Source organism: Podarcis erhardii (genome assembly GCF_964252035.2).
Source record: "Podarcis erhardii genome assembly, chromosome: 2".
Classification (NCBI taxonomy): domain Eukaryota; kingdom Metazoa; phylum Chordata; class Lepidosauria; order Squamata; family Lacertidae; genus Podarcis; species Podarcis erhardii.
In genome coordinates this window covers 63,928,887-63,949,740 of record NC_138498.1, presented here as the reverse complement: position 1 = coordinate 63,949,740, position 20,854 = coordinate 63,928,887, and the positions used below count along the sequence as shown (strand labels likewise).

The 20,854-nt window shown below is 44.2% G+C and overlaps 1 long non-coding RNA gene across 1 annotated transcript; it reads right to left on the bottom strand.

Moving 5' to 3' along the window:
* Positions 1 to 17,314: 17,314 nt before the first annotated feature.
* On the bottom strand, positions 17,315 to 19,352 carry LOC309334769. Its single transcript, XR_014153262.1, has 3 exons — positions 19,007 to 19,352; positions 18,226 to 18,354; positions 17,315 to 18,093 (listed from the first exon to the last, which is right to left on the bottom strand). It is a non-coding gene; the product is annotated as an uncharacterized lncRNA (long non-coding RNA).
* Between the last annotated feature and the right edge of the window lie 1,502 nt (positions 19,353 to 20,854).

Here is a 20,854-nt window from a genome sequence, read left to right as displayed (position 1 = left end):
GATTCTGGGCTTGATAGCATTGACAACCATTGCACTAGAGATTGGAAGTAAACAAACAGACTGGGGGAAAGACTTCTTATCAAACAAGAAACAAAAGGAGGAGCTGCTTATATTCTTATATAAATTAGCATGTTGTAGAATTACCAGGCCAAAAGATCTGGGAATTCATTGCTGTTCTTTTTGCAATTCAAATGATGAAAAGGTTTGCATGGATTTAAGCTACCCTTGCTTCTGAAGTCAATAGTGCTGGATTGGCTTATATCCAAAAGCACCAGTTCAACTGGTTTTCAGTTAAGCAGCGCTTTAAATATTCCAATCTTTGCTTGCCTGGAACCAGGAGTGAATCTGCACTCCTCTTTGTGTCTCCATTCTTCTAAATTATATAATCTTGACCAATGAAAGAAAAAGTACAGAACTAGGTGAACCATGAGTCTGACCAACTCTGATAGCAGGTGGATTCCAACAAGCATCCCAGATTGCAATCACTTATGTTTTTATTTATAAGTTGTTCTGAAAGAAAATAAAATATTTGAAATATGCCATTAGAAGGCCGGGTTTTGAATACTGCAATTAATTGTCCCAGAGAAATTACAGAAAGCAAATATTTTATTGGACTAACTTCATTAAAACACTCATTACATGAATAACAATGCTGCAAATGCATTCTAGTATTCGGCAAAGAATATAAGGTGGTTACCAAAATGCCAGAGAATGCCAGCATCCCCATGTTTCTAGGGTAGTTCTAACAATTATGCAGTTATTCAGTACACTGAATTAGTTTCTTCTGTGGAATAAAAGGACACAAACTTCCCTCAGTTTAATTCCCCTCTTGTACAGCCTTTGCAATGTTCATTCAGAAGCCACAAGCTTATTGTAGCTGCTGAATACTCCCTCTTTTTTGGAAAAAAAAAGAACTGAGTCATCTGGAAAACAATGGCTTGTTTTCCAAGCTGCTGAATACACAAGTATGGTATTGTTGATTTCCTTGTTTATTACACAGCCTCTGTAAAGTCAGTGCAGATCATGGAAAAAATTGTTTGAAGCCATTACATTCCAGATAGTCATGCCACTAGGCGTGCTTTGGGCACTCAAACGTTTACTTTTTATGGTACATGAAAATTTACCAGTACTGTCTAAATTTTGAGAGGCAAGAAGAAAATAATTACTGTCAAGATGAAAATAATTACTGCCAAGTATTTCTGGTATAGAGGGTAACATCTACAGTGCTGATCCAAATTCGTTACAGAAACACTGATTTCAGACACAATGTCAAATCATGGTTTGTCGTCACAAGAACAAATGTGCACAAGTCTCAAATTCACATGCCCCCCCCCCCTCCTTTGAGGAGAGGTTATTTAAAGCTTTGGTAAAGGTTTAGAACTGCTGTTTCTCATTTCATCCAAATATAGGTATAGGCCAAGTGTGGTTTGTTGAAACTATAGTTTAGGGTCTTTGATTTTATAGCCTGACTATAAGCTATGGTTTGTACAAACCAGTTTCTTGTATTTGGATGAAATTGGTTTCAAATTTGTTCATTAAGTCTGTTCCAAATCCTTTGCATAGGGAGGTGGAACCATACATGGGTCACTGTAGTAGCACATTCTCATAGCAAGCTATGGTTTCTCGTAAAACCTGAATCTGAGCCATGGAAAACACTATGATCCAAGGTACATAAACTGGTTGTTCTCTCAAGCTGGCCTATTGGTTTTTTTTTTTTTTTTTTAAATGTCAACCTTGAGTACAGACCTCAGACTGAACACATTTTGTGAAAGGGGGAAGCTTAACACAATGATGTTCCCAGCACTCAGCTTTCCTAAATACCAGACCAGTTCCCTCAATGCCAGCACTATCTTCTGTTCACATTTTTATAATCCACTGCACATTCAATCTATAACCCATAATATTTCTGCCACATAACCTAGATTCCTGAGAATTTCCAATGTTGTGTTTGGTTTTGTTTGGTGGGAGAGGGAGGAAAAAATAAAAAAGAATATTTCTACTTACATGGTTTTGAAAGAAAGTTAAAAAGAAAAAGTTGCAAACAGTCTCTAGCGAAGGCTCCGAGCCATAGGTGTCTTTAATACACGGTTAATTCTCCCTCACGTCTTTTATCACCCGCCTTTCCTACCTACGATGTCCTTGAGCACTTGGCTGCCTGCCTTCTTACCTCGTTACTATCCCCACACCTGGATAAACTATGCAATGTTCCACAGAGATGCAACTATTTCAGCTTTAAAACTGCTCAAAGTATATAAATAACCGCTCTACTTCTTTATATCCAAGTCAGGTGAGAGACTGTCAAAGTACTGAACTGGTGTCTGGAATTAGTGACAGGCCGGATGAAATCAATAAACTGAAACTCAATCCTGACAAGACAAAGGTGTTGTGGGTAAATGGACTGTCTTCTCAGAGAACTGGTGCTCAGGCTGTTTTAGATTGAGTTGCATTTCTCTCCTAAAGGATAGTGTTTTGCAACCTCAAGGTGCTCCTAGAGCCAGCTCTGTCACTGGATGTTCAAATCAAGCAATCTATGGCCTTTTAAACTGTTGGGAGGGTGTTGTTTTTGTTTGTTACTATGCTATGTGTTTTTATGTTATAAACTGCTCTGAGATCCTAGGATGGAGGACGGTATGGAAATTTAATAAATAATCATAATAAATAATCTGTGTGTACATAGCACCTTTCATTAGCAGAGGCTGGAGCACCAGCTGCAGCCCATCTTCGACAGAAACAGCCTGGCTATTATAAATCATGTTTAGGTAACATCTGTGACCAGCTACTGTAATGTGCTTTACATGGATCTATCTTTGAAGACTACTGAAAACTGAAGTAAGTTCAAAATAAGAGCACTAGACTACGATCTGGCACCAGACATGAAAACCTTAACACACTGGTGCTTAAAAGAATTGCAGTGGATTCTGGTCCATTTCTGCACATGCTTTTGAAGCCCTACATAATTTTGAGACTGGGATATCTGGAGGAATGCTTGCTTCCACATCAACCAGCCTGTGTGCCAAGCCATCAGAAAAGGCCCTCCCTTCAGATGCCCTCACTAATTGAGGTTAGGTGGGTAGCAACTGACCAGAGGGCCATTTTGGGTAGTGGTTATAGAATTCCTGAGGAAGTTCACCAGGTGCCCATTCTGTTTGATGTGATGCAATTGCTTTTTTGTCCTCCTCTGTGCCTTAATCCAATTCAACTGCTTTGTCGTTGCTATTTGTTTAGCTGTATTGTACGTATTTACCGTTGTTTGCATTTTTATTGTGAGCCGAAGGATAGTGCACAAATAGAATAAAGTACAATTAAGTAACTGAGAAAAGAACTGGACTGGACTAGCACAGTGTGTTACAAGCCCTTCCCACTGCTGCCCTTAAAAGCACAAAGCAACTTTCTCCTACCACTTTTCCCTTCACATCTGCTCTCTCATTCTCACCAATGTTTCAACTGACTGTATGATGCAGACCCCTTTTTGCATTCATTTTCCAGCTGATCTATAGGCAGCCTTGACAAAATAGGCAAAAGCAGGCATTTTTCACCCATCCCCCATCTCTGCCCAAGAGAGAATGTGTCTGATGTTTAATAGCCTCTGCACAAACTTACCCTCTATGATCCAACCAAAGGAACCCATGACCAAATCGCTGTATCATATTATTGCCTGAGGCTTCCCTTCCCCACCCAACCCCATTGCATGCATCACAGCACCCGCCCAGCATTCGGCTCCCAGTGGAAATCAGATTCCAATGGCGAGAAGCCTTACCCTGCCTGGCAGCACTGATTCTAGCACTGCTGCATTCAAAGTATCACAGGATAAGGCAAATGATTATTGTGCATTGCTGTTTGACACACTGGGTCTTTTAGGTTTCAGCTGGGTCACACTTCAAAGTTTCTCTTTACGGTTGTACAGTGGTACCTTGGGTTACGTACACTTCAGGTTACAGACTTCGCTAACCCAGAAATAGTACCTCAGGTTAAGAACTTTGCTTCAGGATGAGAACAAAAATTGTGCTCTGGCGGCGCAGCCGCAGCAGGAGGCCCCATTAGCCAAAGTGGTGCTTCAGGTTAAGAACAGTTTCAGGTTAAGAACGGACCTCCGGAATGAATTAAGTACTTAACCTGAGGTACCACTGTAATCCTAAATGCGCTCCTCCCTATAGCTGTATTTTGAGAGCAATGACATTAATGAAAACAAAGGTTCCCCCATTACAAAACTTGTTTTTAAAGTGCTTTTCATTTCCCAATGCAAATTATTGCCTAGGAGGTATTCACAACAGCTGTGGGACTATTCCCCGCCCCCGCCCCCCAATTTTACAGACCATGGAGGGAGTAAAGACCTTAAGATCTTCGAGACCACTGGACCACACTGCCACTCACTTTACACATTTCTAGAGAAGACTCTTGGAGAAAAGCAGACCAGCAGGCTTAAGGGAGAGCGCAAGGCAACTGCCTAGCAATGAAAATATAATAAAGCATATCATTTGTCTTTCTAAAGAATAATGATTCTAAACCGATTACTGGACCCTGCAAAGCTTAGCTTTCATTTTAAAAACAGTAACATTTTTCTACTCCTCAAGGCTGTGAAGTAAAGCTTGAAAATGTGCAGGCAGTGGCAGTGAATCAATCACAGCCCAAAAGGGATCTTTATGGGTCTTCCAGTGTCCAGAGGCAATGCTCATGAATCTGCCATCCAAACTTCTCCTTTCCAACCTACACCCTCTAAGTTTCAAATCAGAACTCATTGTAAACACATGCAAATGTATGCATTCTTTTTCCTTTAGATGAACTATGATGCTATGCTTTCCGATTTTAGACATTTAAAATATATTATTCACACCCAAGCAAGAAAGTCTGACTACACAATGGCCCCTGAAATATATTTGGGGAATTAGGCAAGGATGGCTTTTAGTCTACCTCAAAACCCACCCAATGAAGCAATACTTATCACTAGTTACTAAGACAGGAAAAATAACCACAGAATTCTCCTTTCTGAAAGAATAAAATTACCTCTCTCTCTCTACATATATATATATATCATCTATGTATGTGTGTGTGCGCGCGCACGCATGCATCACCAAACACATACATTTGTTGTTGGCTAAAGACCACAGCTAATGTTGTAATTCAGAAGCTAGGACAGGCCTTCCAGCTGGGATTATAAAGCGCTTTGTTTAAGGCTCAAGCCACAGCAACACAAAGACTTGCAGCTTCAGAAGGTGTGGAATGTTAAGCCAACTCACTCATTCAATTTGATGCTTTTCTCTAATCTTTTATTTTTAATTAATGCTGTTTCTCTCTCCTAGGTAATGACATTTGAAGAGCATCTTATCCATAGCTCTTTTCATCCAGGTACTGCTGCCTGGAGCAGCATGCCTCTGGTTTCTTGAAAGGTAGCCTATTTGTTTTATGGCAGTTATCCGAAAGCTCTGATCAGCCATGGAGGGTAGGGACCTAGCTTTACTGATGCAGCAATCTCCAGTGTTAAATACGTTTCATATTTATGCCTGCATGTATTAGATTAATGCTAGCACTTTCCTTCCTATAAATCCTCAGAGAGCACCTTTTGAAGGAGGAAGAGTTGAAAGGCACAAGGGGATTAGGGCTTTATGGAGCCAGCAGATATCTCTAAGGAAGGAGAGATCTTTTCATCCTGCTAAACTGTGCAGGCAGGAAGGCGAGGGGAAGAGTGCAACTACAGGGCTTCAATCCATTTTGAGGCTTTGTGTCTCCTGGTACAAGCCAGACCACCATCAGCAGACTACAGGTCACACAATACAGCTTTCCTGCCATCCTTGCTCCCTACATTCTACAAACAACATCTCTTTCTAGCAGAAATGAACTTGTAGTTGCCATCAACCTCCATCTCCAGCCAAGAATCTCTGGGATACCCAGAGTAATTCAAGAGCAGCAGCAGGAGGTTACTTGGCACAGCTCTTGCTCCCAGGCTCAAATGCCAGCACAGAGAGAAGGCAACAGATGCCCTCTTTTGAAGAAACTCCTAGTTGTGCTTATGCTGTTTGAAAAGAGGGCTGGAACACAGAACAGCTGCTGCTAACTTCTGACCACCTCCAATCAACCAAAGCAAGTTGTTTCAAAAATTAGCAGAATGCAGATGGTAATCAACGGAAACACATTCTAAATGTTATACAGAACTGGTACAACATAATGAAAATCTTATGAGCCACACTATGTATTTTGTTAAAAAAAGAAACAGCCTCTACAGGTCTAGTTCTCAGATTCTTCACAGTAGTAATACATAGTGTCCATCCCAATAGATTTTTGGCAGTGTTAGGTATTTTAATTCTGGCCATCTACTCATTTTTTTAGTATCTTAGGGACTATCTCAGAGGTTTTCAAAAATGCATAGGAGCAACAGTATTTCTTTATCTGAAATTCCCATTATATATATTTCCTTAAATTCTGCTCACCAGTGTCACCCATGCCCCCAACCCCATGTGACCACTTCCACTTTGAATCAAGGGGGCTGCTACAACTATAACCTTACCAGGTTGGACATTTTGGAGCAACATATCCACTTTGTTTTATTTATTTGTAAGATTTATATCCTACTTTTCGTCCAAGCAGCTCATGGTAGCATCTGGTACTCAACCAGGCTAACATTTTGCACATCAGTCACAAAAATGCTTGGCTGTCTTAGTGACTCTCTAGCATTAGTATATCAGGAGTACAGTATATTCAAGTACTTGGGAAAAAAAATTTTCTCCACTGCTTGCCAGTAGCTGACATGTCACAGTGAACAGTGAACTCAGGTACAACTAGCAACCTGTTCAAAATCCCAACTACTTAATGTGTTACTAATTATCAATGACAGCAACATATAAGTCAAACAGACAGCTCCATTTTTTGTCACAAACAGTAGCTTTAAAAAAAAAAAAAGCAGGGCAGATTTACTGTATTGGTTATTAATCAGTTTAGCCTCCCTGTGCCCTCATAATAAGTGTTCTTCCTTTTGACACTCCGTATAAAAGCCATCCTTGATCTAAGAGCCATGAGATTCAATAGAAAATTCCTGGCCACCTTCCATCACCTGTATGGATGTCTACTTTGCCCTCTCTCCCCTAATCTTCAATACTGGGGTGCAGAATATCTTGGCATAAAGAAAGTGCAGCTTGAGGCATGAGCTTACCAGTGAAGAACAAAGCAACACTGATGAACGCAAGACAGCATTAGGAAGACATACCCCTTTGATATTCTGTATAAATCATTCCAGGTTAAGCTGCCATCCAAGGGATGCTGAGAGGATCAGTTAATGAGTGTGAAAGCACTTTGAAGATGAAAAGCAATCCAAGCGCCAAGTATTATTTCAAATTGATATTTATGTATGCTGCGTTTTCGTATTTTAAGATGTGCCTTGGCAAGCTAAGGGTTCTCTTTATCAGGAACTGTCTCCAGAGCAATCGGAGGAGATAGATTAGGAAGGCACAAACAAAATTTATATATCGAATTTCCTGGAGGGAGAGGGAATTTCACTGGGAATAAAAGCAGCAGTGGCTTCTGAAACAAGAGAGAGGGAAACCCAGGTCCAAAACAACACAGATACATATTTCTATTTTATTTAAAGAAATGATAAGGGAAAAGAAAAGCAAGTTCTCCACCCACCAAGGGCCACCAGAGGCTGCACTGTTTTCCAGGACCAGTCCCGCCTGCTCCTCACCCCCCCCCCTTCACCACCACATGGGTCTCCACAACATACTGCAGAGGACAAAAGTTTTGTCAGTTCTCAGGAATATATATATTTTCCGGGCGTGGGGGGAGAGAAACTAGAGAAAAAGAAATCTCCAGCAACAGTAGACAGATGCAACTTCCAAGGCGCCCCTCCCGTTCTTTCACACATGGGGAACAACACGCTTCCCCTCCCCAGCCTAGAACTGCAGCTTGGGGGGGGGAGGGGTCAAAGAGACCGACTGCCGGGGGGGGGCGGATGGAGAAAAGAGAGAATCATCGCAAACCGCGGTTGAGGGAGGCGGAGAGGCGGCTTTCGCTTCTGCAGGCCTTTCTCCCTCCTTCCCCGCCAACTAACCCCGCTCCCTCCTTTGTCCACTGCACCCCCCACTCCGCCCCGCCGCCGCCGCCTCCCTGCCGCTCTCCCTCGGCCCTTCCGCACGGCGAAGGCGACTCGCCTTCCTCCACCCGCGAAGGCGGAGGAGGAGCAGCAGCCCGCGTCGGACCCTCGCCTGGCGCCCGAGCTCCAGCCGGGCCTTGCACGCGCTCCCGGCGCCCCCGCAGCCCATTCATTAGCCTGAGAGAGAGCGGCGGCGGCGGCCGCCCGCTCGCCCCTTCCTCCCCCCTCCTCGCCGCGTCGTACCTGTTGTCCGCAAGCCCCCGGGCAGCACCTGAGGAGCCAGGAGGAGGCGGCGGCGGCGGCGGCGGTGGCGGTGGTTGGGAAGGCAGGCTCCCTCGCTCCCTCCGCGGGTTCCCGGGCGCCGCTTGCTAGGCAGCTCTCAGCCAAGGCTGCCGTCCTCCTTCGCAGCGTCTGCAGCAGCAGCAGCCCACAGTGGCGGCAGCGGAGGGAGAGGGGGCTGGTGCGCGGTGCATTAGCAGCGTCTCCTCCTCAAAGGCCACAGCAGGCTCTGCGGGGAGCACCGAAGAAGAGGAGCTGCTGCTGCTGCTGCTGCTGAGGCTGCCGCGGTTAACCCTTCCCAGCCCGGCCCCGCTGCTGGCAGAAGGACCGAGCGACCTCCTGCCAGCTCTCCCATCAGATCTGGCCCGCCCCCTTCCTCCGTATCTCCACCCACCAAGAAGGTTCCTCCGGCGGCGGCGGCGGCGGCGGCGTGTGTTTGCCGAGGCGTCGTCGGGGCTGCGAGTTGGGAATCCTGGCTTTCCTCGCAATCGCCCGCCGGCTCTGCTCTAGAGTAGAACCGGAGAGGATCGCGGCGGGTCTGGGTTGGAATGCGGCGGCGGCGGCGCGCTCCTGCAATCAAGGCTGCCTTTCGCCGCCAATGCTGAACTTGTATCGCCGAAGTCGGGTTTACTTTTCAGACAGCGCGCCCCGTTGATCGTGGCCGTGTGGAACAGCATCTCGGAGCATGCTTAGCATACGCGTGAACCGGGTCGTTCCCCCACCCCCCGCCACGCGCGCCTTAGCCCGAAATGCACGGGGATCAATTACTTTACACTAGGATTCGCGCTGGCACCCCTTTCTGCTGTAGACCTCAGTGGTGTTCACACGAGGCGCCTAGGCCCTAGGGAAGTGCGTTGGGCTCCGCAGCTCACAGGTGGAGCGAGATAGGTTTTGCTGATTCGTAGCCGGGAAAGTGCTCGTCCAGGGTGGAGGGAGGTACAGCAAAGAGGCACCTGCGTTTGTGTAGATCTTAGCAAGCTGCCTAGTCCAAAAGAGACAAGCAGCGTTCCTAAGCAGTTTGCAGGCTTTGAGGCCCTCAGTATGGCAGCCCACCTTATTTTATTTTGCTTTGTTTGGTGGAACAGTAAGATTTTGGGGTGGGAGGGGAGTGTCATTTGTGCACCTGCAGTAACCCATTTCACATACGGGGAACACTGACAACTGATGACTCCATCGCAGAAAACTCTAAACCCAAGCAGAGCAGAGAATTCAATTCAGTAACATGACCCCAGCTGAGCTGCATGGCTCTGATCAGATATATGCACTGTGTGGTCAGACAATACAAACACTTTTTCTCTGTGTGTCACCCACAGGTATATACAGAGAGATGAATATGTCACCAATCTAGGTTCATTTCAGCCTTGCTGTCTCTCATAGACACACACTTCTCCCAGAGCCTGGTCTGGATCCAAGCTACTCCTTTGTTGCACCTGCTGGTTGTGGCTGAGCAGCTGCTGTAACTTCCTTTCAGCCAGGTATCATTCAGACAAGCCGCAGATTAATAAGTAACTAAATGAGAGTTGGGGGAAGCAAAACAGGAAGGAAACAATCTCCCATGCCTCACTGGTGATGTGGACATCAAAAAGCTGCAAGGACCAGCCAAGAGTCGGTTGGCAATCCTGTTTCAAAGGCCATCAAAAAGAATAGGTTTGCACATAGCTGGCTCCTAAAATGGTTTGCAGTAAATTTTCTTTAAAAAGGTTTGCAGCTGGGAATACTGTCCCTACCTTGAACATGTCTTACTGTGAAGTACGCCAGATAATTTAGATGCAACTTAATTTCAAGGTAAATGTACATAGGGATGTAGCCCTGCAGCTTGAGCTAAGCACAGTGATTCAGAATATCTGTCACACTTTTACCCTGCTCTTCTCAAGACAGAGGTGATCACGGTGGTTTATAGGGAACCCATATAGCTTACAAGACAAGAGGTGCTTAGGCTTCATAGACACCATACATTTAAAGCACACACCCAATGAATCCTGGGAGCTGTAGTTCCCCATCAAAGAGCTACAATTCCCAGCAAGCATCCCTAACAAACTACAATTCCCAGGACTCTTTGGCAGGGTGGGATTTAAATGTACGGTGCCTCAGCAGCTGAACTGCATTGTTCTGGACCCAGTGAGTTCAGTGCTTTTATCCACAATTCCAAGGTACTGCTGCACTTGGAATTTGGTTTTTTTTTTGTTTTTTAGGTTACTGAACCTTAGAAAGGGTACTGTAGATCTGGAAAGGATGCAGGGAAAAGGGGCAACTCCCCTATGAAGAAAATATATAATATTTGTAGATATTTGGTTTAGAATAGCTACGGTGTAGAGAAAGTGGCCAATGAGAGAGGTGTTTTTTTCCTTGTTCCATAATGCTAGAACCAGAGCTCCACTCCAAATATTTCTGTGGTGTGTCCCCAGCCCTGGCCTTTACATCACTTTGAGAGGCCAAAAGTAGGTAGAGACAGAATTCCAGACTTTCACATATCTAGGGAGGTCAGCAGTGTACCCACTGCCAGAGCCAACAGCTCTGTTGGCTTTTTCCCCCATCACCACTGTGATGAGGGCAGTGTTCTATGAGGGTAAAACAGACGGGACAGTGCCCTGTTTGCCCTAAATCAGGCATGGCCAAACTTGGCCCTCCAGCTGTTTTGGGACTACAATTCGCATCATCTCTGACCACTGGTCCTGTTAGCTAGGGATGATTGGAGTTGTAGTCCCCAAACAGCTGGAGAGCCAAGTTAGGCCATGCCTGCCCTATACGGATCCATCTCCACTGGAGAAATAAGCAGTTGTTCACATATCACATAATTAAACTGACATTCACTAATATCACTTGGTGATAAAAGTGCACCTTTCCACCAAGAATTGGGCACTGACGACAGCAAATAAGGTGGAAAATGTTCAGTGGTGGCATGGTGGAAGAATTCAATTTGTAGTTTCTTCTTCTGCCGTCTATATTTTAATCCAGGCAGTTTAGGACTCTTTGTTGTGTGAGCCTGGCTAGAAAGTGGGAGATCAAATTGGATGTCAGTTAACTGAGTTTCAGAGCTGCCGTTTGTCACAATATTAGGTTTTTTAAAAAGTGTTTAATAAGGACGCCTCCCAAAGATTACTTTCTGGCATGGTGATTTCTTCTGTGAATAGTTCAAAACTGTGAGTCACCACCTCCCAAACGAATCTGCATTTCAAAAGTTTCCAAGATGGGATGAGAGATTTGTCATTTCAAAATCTGCCAGTAAATCGGCTTCACAATGTAAAAATGCACATGCGAACCAGACAGTGAGTGGTGATGTCAGACATCAGTTGAAAAAACATTTGTTTGTTGATAGCTCCTTTGTTACCAACTTGATGAAATGGCTCCTGGCCTCCTCAGAGCATTACACTGTATTTGGAACTTTAGAAAGTAACAGAACAGAGAGGTCCCTGCCTCAAATAGGTTACAATCTAAATTTCTATACAGCGAGACCGGGAGAGAGAAGAATACCCAAGAAGACACAAATCTAATTACTGTATAATGGAGAGTCTTGTGGCAATCTGAATACTAACAAATGTACTCTGGCATAAGTTTTAATGGACTACAGTTCACTTCATCAGCTACATTAAGTTTTATCTTGAGATGTAAACATTGAGGTCAAAAGGAAATGAAATGTAGAAAAGTATAGACAGTTAAAATTATATTACTAACAGTGGTCATTCACACATACACAAACACACACAAAATCCAGAAGTGTAGATAACATAGACATTGTGGCATCGGTTAGCCAATTAACACATGTAGTGTGATAGAAACTAGTTGTTATTCCACTAATTCACTCTGCAAGTGTCTGGCGACACAATCACACAACTTAATAAGTCATCCACAACTTCAGCCGTTCATTCCCGTTCTTTCAATGTGATTTATGGCATTATCTGCCAACAATGGCCCCTCTGCATTCTGCATAGGGCAAACAGATCTACACAAAAGAATGGACACAAATCTGACATCAGAAATTGCCATATCCAAAAATATGTATACTTCGTAAATGCATACATTTATTCATGACAGTTATTTTATCCTACCTTTCAGGATATAAATCCCATCAAGTCAGCTTACAAGTAACATGCAATTGCATATTACTTTTAGAGGGAGACCATAATGTGAAACCGCTAAATTACTTCATCAAGAAGTTAAATACTGTACTATGGCTTATGGTTTGAATCAGGATAAGGGATTTTTGTCACACTGCATGTGTCAATTGGCTTACCAATATCAGGTTGCCAGTGTTATCAACAGCTTTTCTGTGTGTAAATGGCCACCATTAACAATGTAATTATCACTATCTAGATTTCATTTCCTTCTTACCTTACCATTTACAGTTCCTTTCCATGTACAGTGGTCCTCGGGTTAAGTACTTAATTTGTTCCGGAGGTCCGTTCTTAACCTGAAACTGTTCTTAACCTGAAGCACCACTTTAGCTAATGGGGCCTCCTGCTGCCGCTGCGCCGCCGCTGCACGATTTCTGTTCTTATCCTGAAGCAAAGTTCTTAACCTGAAGTACTATTTCTGGGTTAGCGGAGTGTGTAACCTGAAACATATGTAACCTGAAGCGTATGTAACCCGAGGTACCACTGTACAGATAAACTTCAGCTCAAGAGGACAGTTTCATGCTTCTGATAGTAAACTGCAGCCCAGGAACTCTTAGGCCACAACACACTGGTTAGTCTTTGCAATGCCACAAGACACTGCTGCTTTTGCTGCAGCAAGCTGACATGCCTCCCCCCTTGGCAAATGTGAACATACGAGCCATATGCAGGTTTATGTGGAAGTCAGCACTGTGTTCAGAAGGGTTTAGTTCCAGGTAAATCTCTCTAGGATTGGAGCCCTATTTTCACTTGGCAATGAAGGTGAAGCAAAAAGCTTAAGGGAAAATTCTGATGGGAGATTTGCTGTGCCACTTTAGAAGCACAGAGTGTATCTCCTTGTTGTATATGGTACCATTACAATTCAAGACATTCCCCTCTTAGGAAGAGAATGTTTTATTGATTCGCAGCAACATGGTGATGTTCTGGACTTCCTGGGGAAATCAGGACAATTGCCAAGCCCGCTCCCAGTTTTGCACAAGGAGACGCAGCAGGATACTGTCCACATGCAACCCTACAGAGTGGCATAGAGTGAGGTGGAGAGAGAAGGAAAGCAGCAGTATCCACTGAATGTCAGTGTTCCTTTCTGCTCCCCAGGGGAAATAAGTGTTTAAAAAAAGAGCGCTAAGGACAAAGAGCTCCTGAGTACATACAAAGTCCATTGTTCTTTCTAATTAATGGTGTTGAACTCGATGGAACAGTACAGAGTTCACGTATTTGCATTCACAGCACAACATTTCCATAGCACACACTTGTACTGCACTACAAATGCAGCCACCTCACCACTTGATACCTTAATCACGTGTACTTTTTAAATAAAGGGTTGCTATATGAAAGCACCCACATACTAATTAATAGCAAAAACAGCCCTGATGGATCTTTGCCAGGCTTTGTGCTTTTCAGTTCTGGCCAACAGCCCAGAGGTTAAAATTCAGACTAGACTGACTGGATGCATTTTCTTCGTGCTTCTTTCTTGTGTCCCTTGTGTTCAGAGATGTGCTCAGTAGCTGTCTGTGGGCAGTACTAAGAGAAGCTGGGCCATGCGGATTACCTGGGTATGGAAGAAAAAAACCTAATATCTCTGGAAATACACCCTGACCTTTTCAGGGGAGATTTCTTCTATGCCAGCAATCCCACACACCGCCCCCACACTTCTGAAACCAAGGTTTGGTTTGGTTTTGACTCAATGTGGGTGACATTGGCCCTGGGTGGCTTATCCTAAGTTATGTGATAATCTCTCAGCGAAAGGATTCCCCAGCACTGTGATTAGCCGGGAGAAGAATGCGTTTGATGCTCTGTCCAGTGATCTATATTTCCATAAAGTCCTTTCTCCCCCTGCACCATTCCAGCAGCAAAAGTTGGTGGAATGCCCTGAAGGGCCGGATGAGGCTGCCTGCTTTTGGAGTAATTGGTATGTCTAGCTGATGTCTTCTTCTAAGGCTGCTTCCTTTCTTTGGCAATTGGTGCGCTTCTTGTGTCCTCATGCATGTCAGATTTTTGAAGCCAATTAACTCTGAGGTTTCCCCCACCACCTAACCAGGGATTGAGAAGAAGCTGCTGGCTCATCAAATAATTTCCACTTTTCACGCTCCAGTTGAGAGATGAGGGGCAGATCAGCTCCAACGGCCAGCTGCATGTTGGACTTTGCCTAGCTACAATCCCTGCTCTAGCCTGCAAAGAATTCCATTCCCTTGGCCTGGAGGAGAGTTTGGAGGTGGGGAGAGAAAGAGGGAGGCCCAGATTTGTCCTAGTTCATCATTTTCTCCCTGCCCCTTTATTCCTGCCTAGAGGCTTCCGAGGATTGTTAAGTCATGTACAGGCAAACTCAGAACAATAGCAATGGTACCTGAAATCATTGTCAGCACACAGTAGCAGTCATGTGGATGCATAAATTCTAAACACCGAGGGCAGATGACACCTACGATGCAATCAGTGGCAAAGAATACATTGCTCCCTCCCCCCAATAGAACAACCTCTATTTCCAGCTCATGTTCAAACAGATTGGTTTCAAAACAAAACAAAACACCACCGCAGTAATGGAAAGTTTTACTTTTTAGTTGGTTCCTATGCCCTGGGCATATGCTCAGACTTGCAGGTAGCCTATGGAGATTAAAGGCTCTTCCAGATGACCAGTTAATTGCACATTCATTGCATTTCCACACACAGGTACACAATTCTCATGGTGCTTCTACAATGTCGCTGTTCATTGACCTTTCCGATTGGTTTGCATTGAGGTTATATGATGGCACACAGTGTTGCCAATACGCCAAACTTTCCAGTGTGTTTCCCCTTGCCCATGTTTGTGGTGAAATGTCTCCTGTAGTTTTCCATTTTGTTTTCCGTCAACAAATTGTTTGATATTGTGGAACTGTACCAAAACAGCGCCCAGCAGCAAAGAACAAAAGAAACAGCAATCCAAGGGTGTGAAAGCGAAGTACAATAGGCATTACTCTTAAGAGTCCGACATGAACATGTTGTGAGCAAGCAGGTTTTACAGTTCTTTCAGGAGAATGATAAAAACAGGATCTTCCAGTCATCCACAGTAAAAAGAGTTATTTAATATATCATTTTAAATAAACAGCTTTCACATCTCTAAACCTGTGTGTACTATTTTGTGGACACGTTGCTTAAATAAACTTCAGCTGCAATCCTATGCACACTTACTTGGAAGTAAGCTCTGCTAACATATTGGGATTCACTGAAGAGTAAACATTCATCAAAATGCACCCTAAAAGAATTATTATTATAATGCTAATAAATTGAAAAGCAGGTAAATTGAAAAGTTGACAAATAAGTGCCTATGAAGGTAAATAGCAAAAGAAAATTTACATTGGATATAAATGTATATCCAACAGGGAAAAGCAAAATAAAAACACACCATAAAAACAAATGGGAACAAAAGTAACAGAAAAACAAACTTGTATCCTGCATCACAGGACAGGAAGCTGATCTGGGATGGGGATCCTGCGGCCAGCCCTCCAAATGTTACTGGACTACAACTCCCATCAAACCTGACCACGGACCATGCTTGCTGGGGCAGATGGGAGCAGGAGTCCAATGTAGAAGGTACATCTTCAAACTTATACCAGCTTTATATCCATTTCATTGTCATGACTTTCCCAAAGAATCCTAGGAACTCTGATCGGGTGACTGCTCTGAGGATATAGGAGATCCCTAAGCAGAGGTAGAATTCCTTAGGGAGGGAGGGAGAGAATGACTATCAAAACTTTATGAGCACACTTCTGTGAAAAAATCCCCTCTGGATTCATTCCAAGTAAAAATGTATATTTATGGCACAAATATGCCCAGGCACAGCCAGGCTGAGCCACGCAGCAAGAGTGTCTGGAGCAGCAAATTCTGTAAAGCAGGTGTGGGAAAACCTTTGGTCCTCCAGATGTTGTTGAACTACAACTCCCATTACCCCTGATTATTGGCCACATTTTCCTCTCCCCTTTTAATGCACTTTTCTTTCCTGTTTGTCTTCTGTCCCTTGAGTCTCTGCAGTTTCCCATCCCATCTTTCCTGTGGTAGGTTCATCTGAGATCACATATTTCCTCTAAGCTATTTTCTGATAATGTAACTGTACATTAAGTACATGTGGAAAAGCATACCCCTCAAAAGGCAAAGGCAAAATGTGAAAACTTACCACCAGAGGCTTAGGCATATTGCCTGTTGTGCATGAGTTAAAGTCCATGCACTGGTTAAGAATTCACTGTATGTTTAACATACAGTACAATGCTATGCATGTCTACCCAGAAGTAAGTCTCTTTGTGTTTAATGGTGTTTGCTCCCAAGTATATGGGTACAGGATTGCAGCCTAGATTTTGGTTTAGGGTTGGTGGAAACAGGGTTCTTGTACCTTTAACAACTGTGCGGCAGGCAGAAATGCAACTGGTTAAACCTGTCATAATATAGAAATATAATTATTAGAAAAGCTTCATCTGTTCACATTCTGTCTGTGAGACATTTTATTACTTCATAGTAAGGGATTTATTTTTTTCCGGCCTCTTCTACACTTGTGAAGGAGGACACAAATATGCACATGACAAAAAGCCACTTGCAATTTTTATGTAAATATGTGTCCTCTTTTGCAAATCTCCTCTTCTGCAATCTCCATGCAGTGTACTGGGCCCAGAAAATCCTGATGGCACCCCTGAGCGCTGACACCAGGTTTGTGAGGATCCTGGGCACCCTGCTTTCAGTGCCCTGCCTGACTTACTGGGCACCATGGATGGTGAGCTGCATTCATTGCAGAACGGAATGGTGGCTTGACTGAGTAAGCCGCATTTCTCTTGCCCCCTGTGTGGCAACATTTGTGCAAATGGGAAAATAATAAACAAGACTTGTTGACTCCATGCTGAGTGGCACTGGGCAGAGAGGTGCACAGGACAGCTGCACTGGGCAAGCAAGTGAACTATCTTTCTGTTCCCTTCCTGGAGCTCTCAATACTTCATTGTCAAGACAATCAAAATACGGCTGCTCGGTCCGTTCAGCCACCCAGCAATGACCAGGGATTTTAATGAGACTTGGAAATTCCACTGGCAGAGTTTTCCACATGTGGTTGTAAAAGCTGCACCTGTTTATTTTCCATGCTCTGAAATACAAGAAAAGGGCCACACAAGAAAGGTGTCGGTTCTACTTTTCAATTCGGCTTTGGAGGACTTAACGAAGGATGTTTATTGCTCACATTGTGCCTTCAGAGCTTCATGTTCTTTCTTGATCTTTGAGATGAAAAGGCCAGCCTTTCGTCATCTGCTTGTGTGCCACTGCAAGGCTACCAGAGTCTGTGGGGGCAGAAGAATTCCCAGCGCTTTCGCATTCCCAATGGCACTCAGCGCAAGAAATACACAAAAGAGCTCCAGGGACTGCGGGAAGCCCTTGTCATCCCATTTGAGAAACATCAGTCAGGATACACGTTCTCCCTTTCCAGCGTTGTCCCAGCTCTGCCCTCCGCCCCCCTAAGTCTGTGTTTCATTAGCTAACATTTTGTGGTTGCCTCACTACACACTCAAGTGGGAATATCCAGCGCTGGAGAAAAAAAGCGTTGCTGTGATATTTGGTGTACCACATCTGATAGGGATGAAGCAGTAGACTGTCTGATCTCTGGAATGTGGCCTCTGGCACCGTTCTCTGGAATAATTCCCCATTAGCAAATGGGAAAAGGAACCATTTAAATCAAAACATCCATCCCCCAACAAAAGAGAGAGGGAGAGATACCAGAGGAAAGTGAAAATACAAAACTGGTTACAAATTTATACTCACCAGGCAGAAATTCCTATTATTTGGAACTTAAGGCAGTTTTAGTACCCTTGCGTGTTTTCTGAGAGTCCATATTGTTCCAAAATATATTCGCGTTCCTGTGTCCATTACACCCCCGGATACTTACAATGTCTACAAAAAACATGGCAATTTTGTCAAGAACAAAGGTCGTTTGCAAGGTCAGCTACAATAGTTCCAAGAAATATGCATTTTAGAATACTTGAACCCTTGTGAGAGTTTTTCAGAGTGGGACTTGCACAGAAATTACCATGCCAAGAAAGGGGGATAAAATATGACTAATAACTAGTCTCAGAGCTAAAGTTCACAATGTCCAGTGGCGAAAATGTTCCCACTGATTAATTATTCTTGTGGGGAAAGGAATTTGCTAAGTATTCGGCCTGGCATTTGCAAACACCCATCCACCCACACAGTAACAACATGACTTGTTAAAGGGGTTCTGATTAAGCACATTTGTCCATTTGCATCTTTCACTTAAGGGCTTGCCGGCTTGGCCAGCATCTGCCAAGCTAGGAGAAGAGATAAACAGATCAATCTCAAAACAAATTACACAACTTCATGAACTTATATTGGTGGGAACCGGTAGACCACACAAGTAGAATGGATCAACAGTGAACCAAATAATTGCTTGATTATTTTTTTAAGGCATGCTAACAACTTAAAGCAGATTTATAGCCACGTCACTGCAAAGAAGGACTAAAGAGAGCAGAAGTATTTTGGCCGAATATTCTAGAATTATCCAATGCACTGAGGTAGCTGCAATTACCAAAGAATGCAGCAGCAATCCTATATGCAGTCCGGATGAGCAATAATGGGAGGCTGTAGCCACAGAACAGTTGAAGGGAGATAGCTAAGGAGATAAAGTTGAAATATTCTCCACTGTCACTAGTTGAAAAGTAGATGTGGCTTTGGAGTTTATGGCTTACTTCCTGGCGAGAGATCCTGAGAAAATAAATTATCTTTCCTAACTAGCGCCAGGGCCTTTAATGCCAAGCATTAATGTTTCTGCCAACTGTTAATTGCCTTGACAAGTTCTCTGGAAGTGGTCTGAGAATGCCCCTCTCTGCTGTTGATAACATGGCGGTACTGCTGCTGCACGCACAGCCTCGCTTTTTTTTTTTCTGATCCGGGAGAAGAAGCGGAGAGACATTATTCTTCTTGTCAAGATACAAGGAGAAAACAGTATCTAAAAGATAATTCTGGATTCCTTCCTGTCGCACTGGGAGCTTCAGACTGATCAGCAGACTCAGCACTGGGATGGCTTGACTGGGCTTCCAGAGGAAGCTGCCATTCACTGGCTGAAGCTTCTGAAACTGCTGTGGTGGGAGCTCTGAAGAGCAAGAGCAAGAGAAGGAGTAGCAGCCTTTGGCTGTCTCGCCATTCTCTGCCTGGCCTGCCCTGCAGTTTACCCGGCCAGCTAGGCCTGGCCCAATAGCAGCACACTCTAGCTATCCTTGGGTGCCCACATAACAGATTGCCCCCCCCCCAAGAAAATGCATCACATACCCAAGCAGAGGGCAAAAGGAGAGCACAGATTTGTATACAAATTGCCTAAGCTCATTTATACATAGAGAAGCAAATTTAGACGTAATTACTATAATTTAAATAGAAACGCAGTCCATCTCAGCACAGTGGGGAAGGGTGTGGCCAGGTGACCTGTTAGCCTGTTGTCCGGGTGCTGATGGGCAACTTCAAGGTCTCTCCTCAAATATTCTTCAAACAAAGGACAAGGCCTAAGGCTTCCTGATATTCCTCTATTCATAGCTAGCAGCTTCTGCTGCTATTGCTTTATTGCTCTTTGGGCCCACAGGGTGCCTCAAGGTTTTGGTCTGGAAATATTGGGAGCCACCTCTCACTTAAGACGGAATCGGTGGTCTGGTAGTGATGGAGGATATACTGCTGCTGCAAAATCCTCTCTACTCCTATCACACAAGGGCAAACAGAAAGCGGAGTGATGGCCACACGAGGCGATTAAGCAGCGGTTCAATACCTAGGAAAGCAACTCCAGAAAGAGGAATGGCTGGAGGATGAACATGAGCCTCTAGTCTTCCATTCGCCAACAGCCCATTGTTTGTTTGCATTTATCTGACATTTTCCCTCCAAGGAGGTCAAAGCAGTATACCTCTGAGGTAACTGAAGCTGAGGGAGAATTACTGGCCCAATGTCACTCATTGAACTGCACCATGGCCAGGAGGAGATCTGAACCTGGGTCTCTCCAATATAACTCCAAGACACTAACCACTACACCACACTGGCCCCTTGGGTTTTGTGAACTCATCCATGGAAGCCAAAAAATAGAGGGAGAGGGGAGGAAAAACAGGAGGCAGGGGCCTCCCAACCGTGCCTTACATGGGAGATTGCTGGTGATCAGAGTTGTGCTTTCTAGGCGCTCATCTAGCAGCCTGGGCTATTTTGCTTTTATAAAGCGAAATAAAAATGTGCCATTTCCTCGCCTCTCACATGTTTCCAAAAATGCTTTAGATTGGCCATATCCTCTCAGATGCTAATTCCGTTTATAGTCTGCCCGGCCCAGCCTTCCATGCACATATGGTTCCTTTTTTTTCTGTAGCACTTCTGGGACGAAATTCTATCCCACTCCATTCACCTTTCCTGC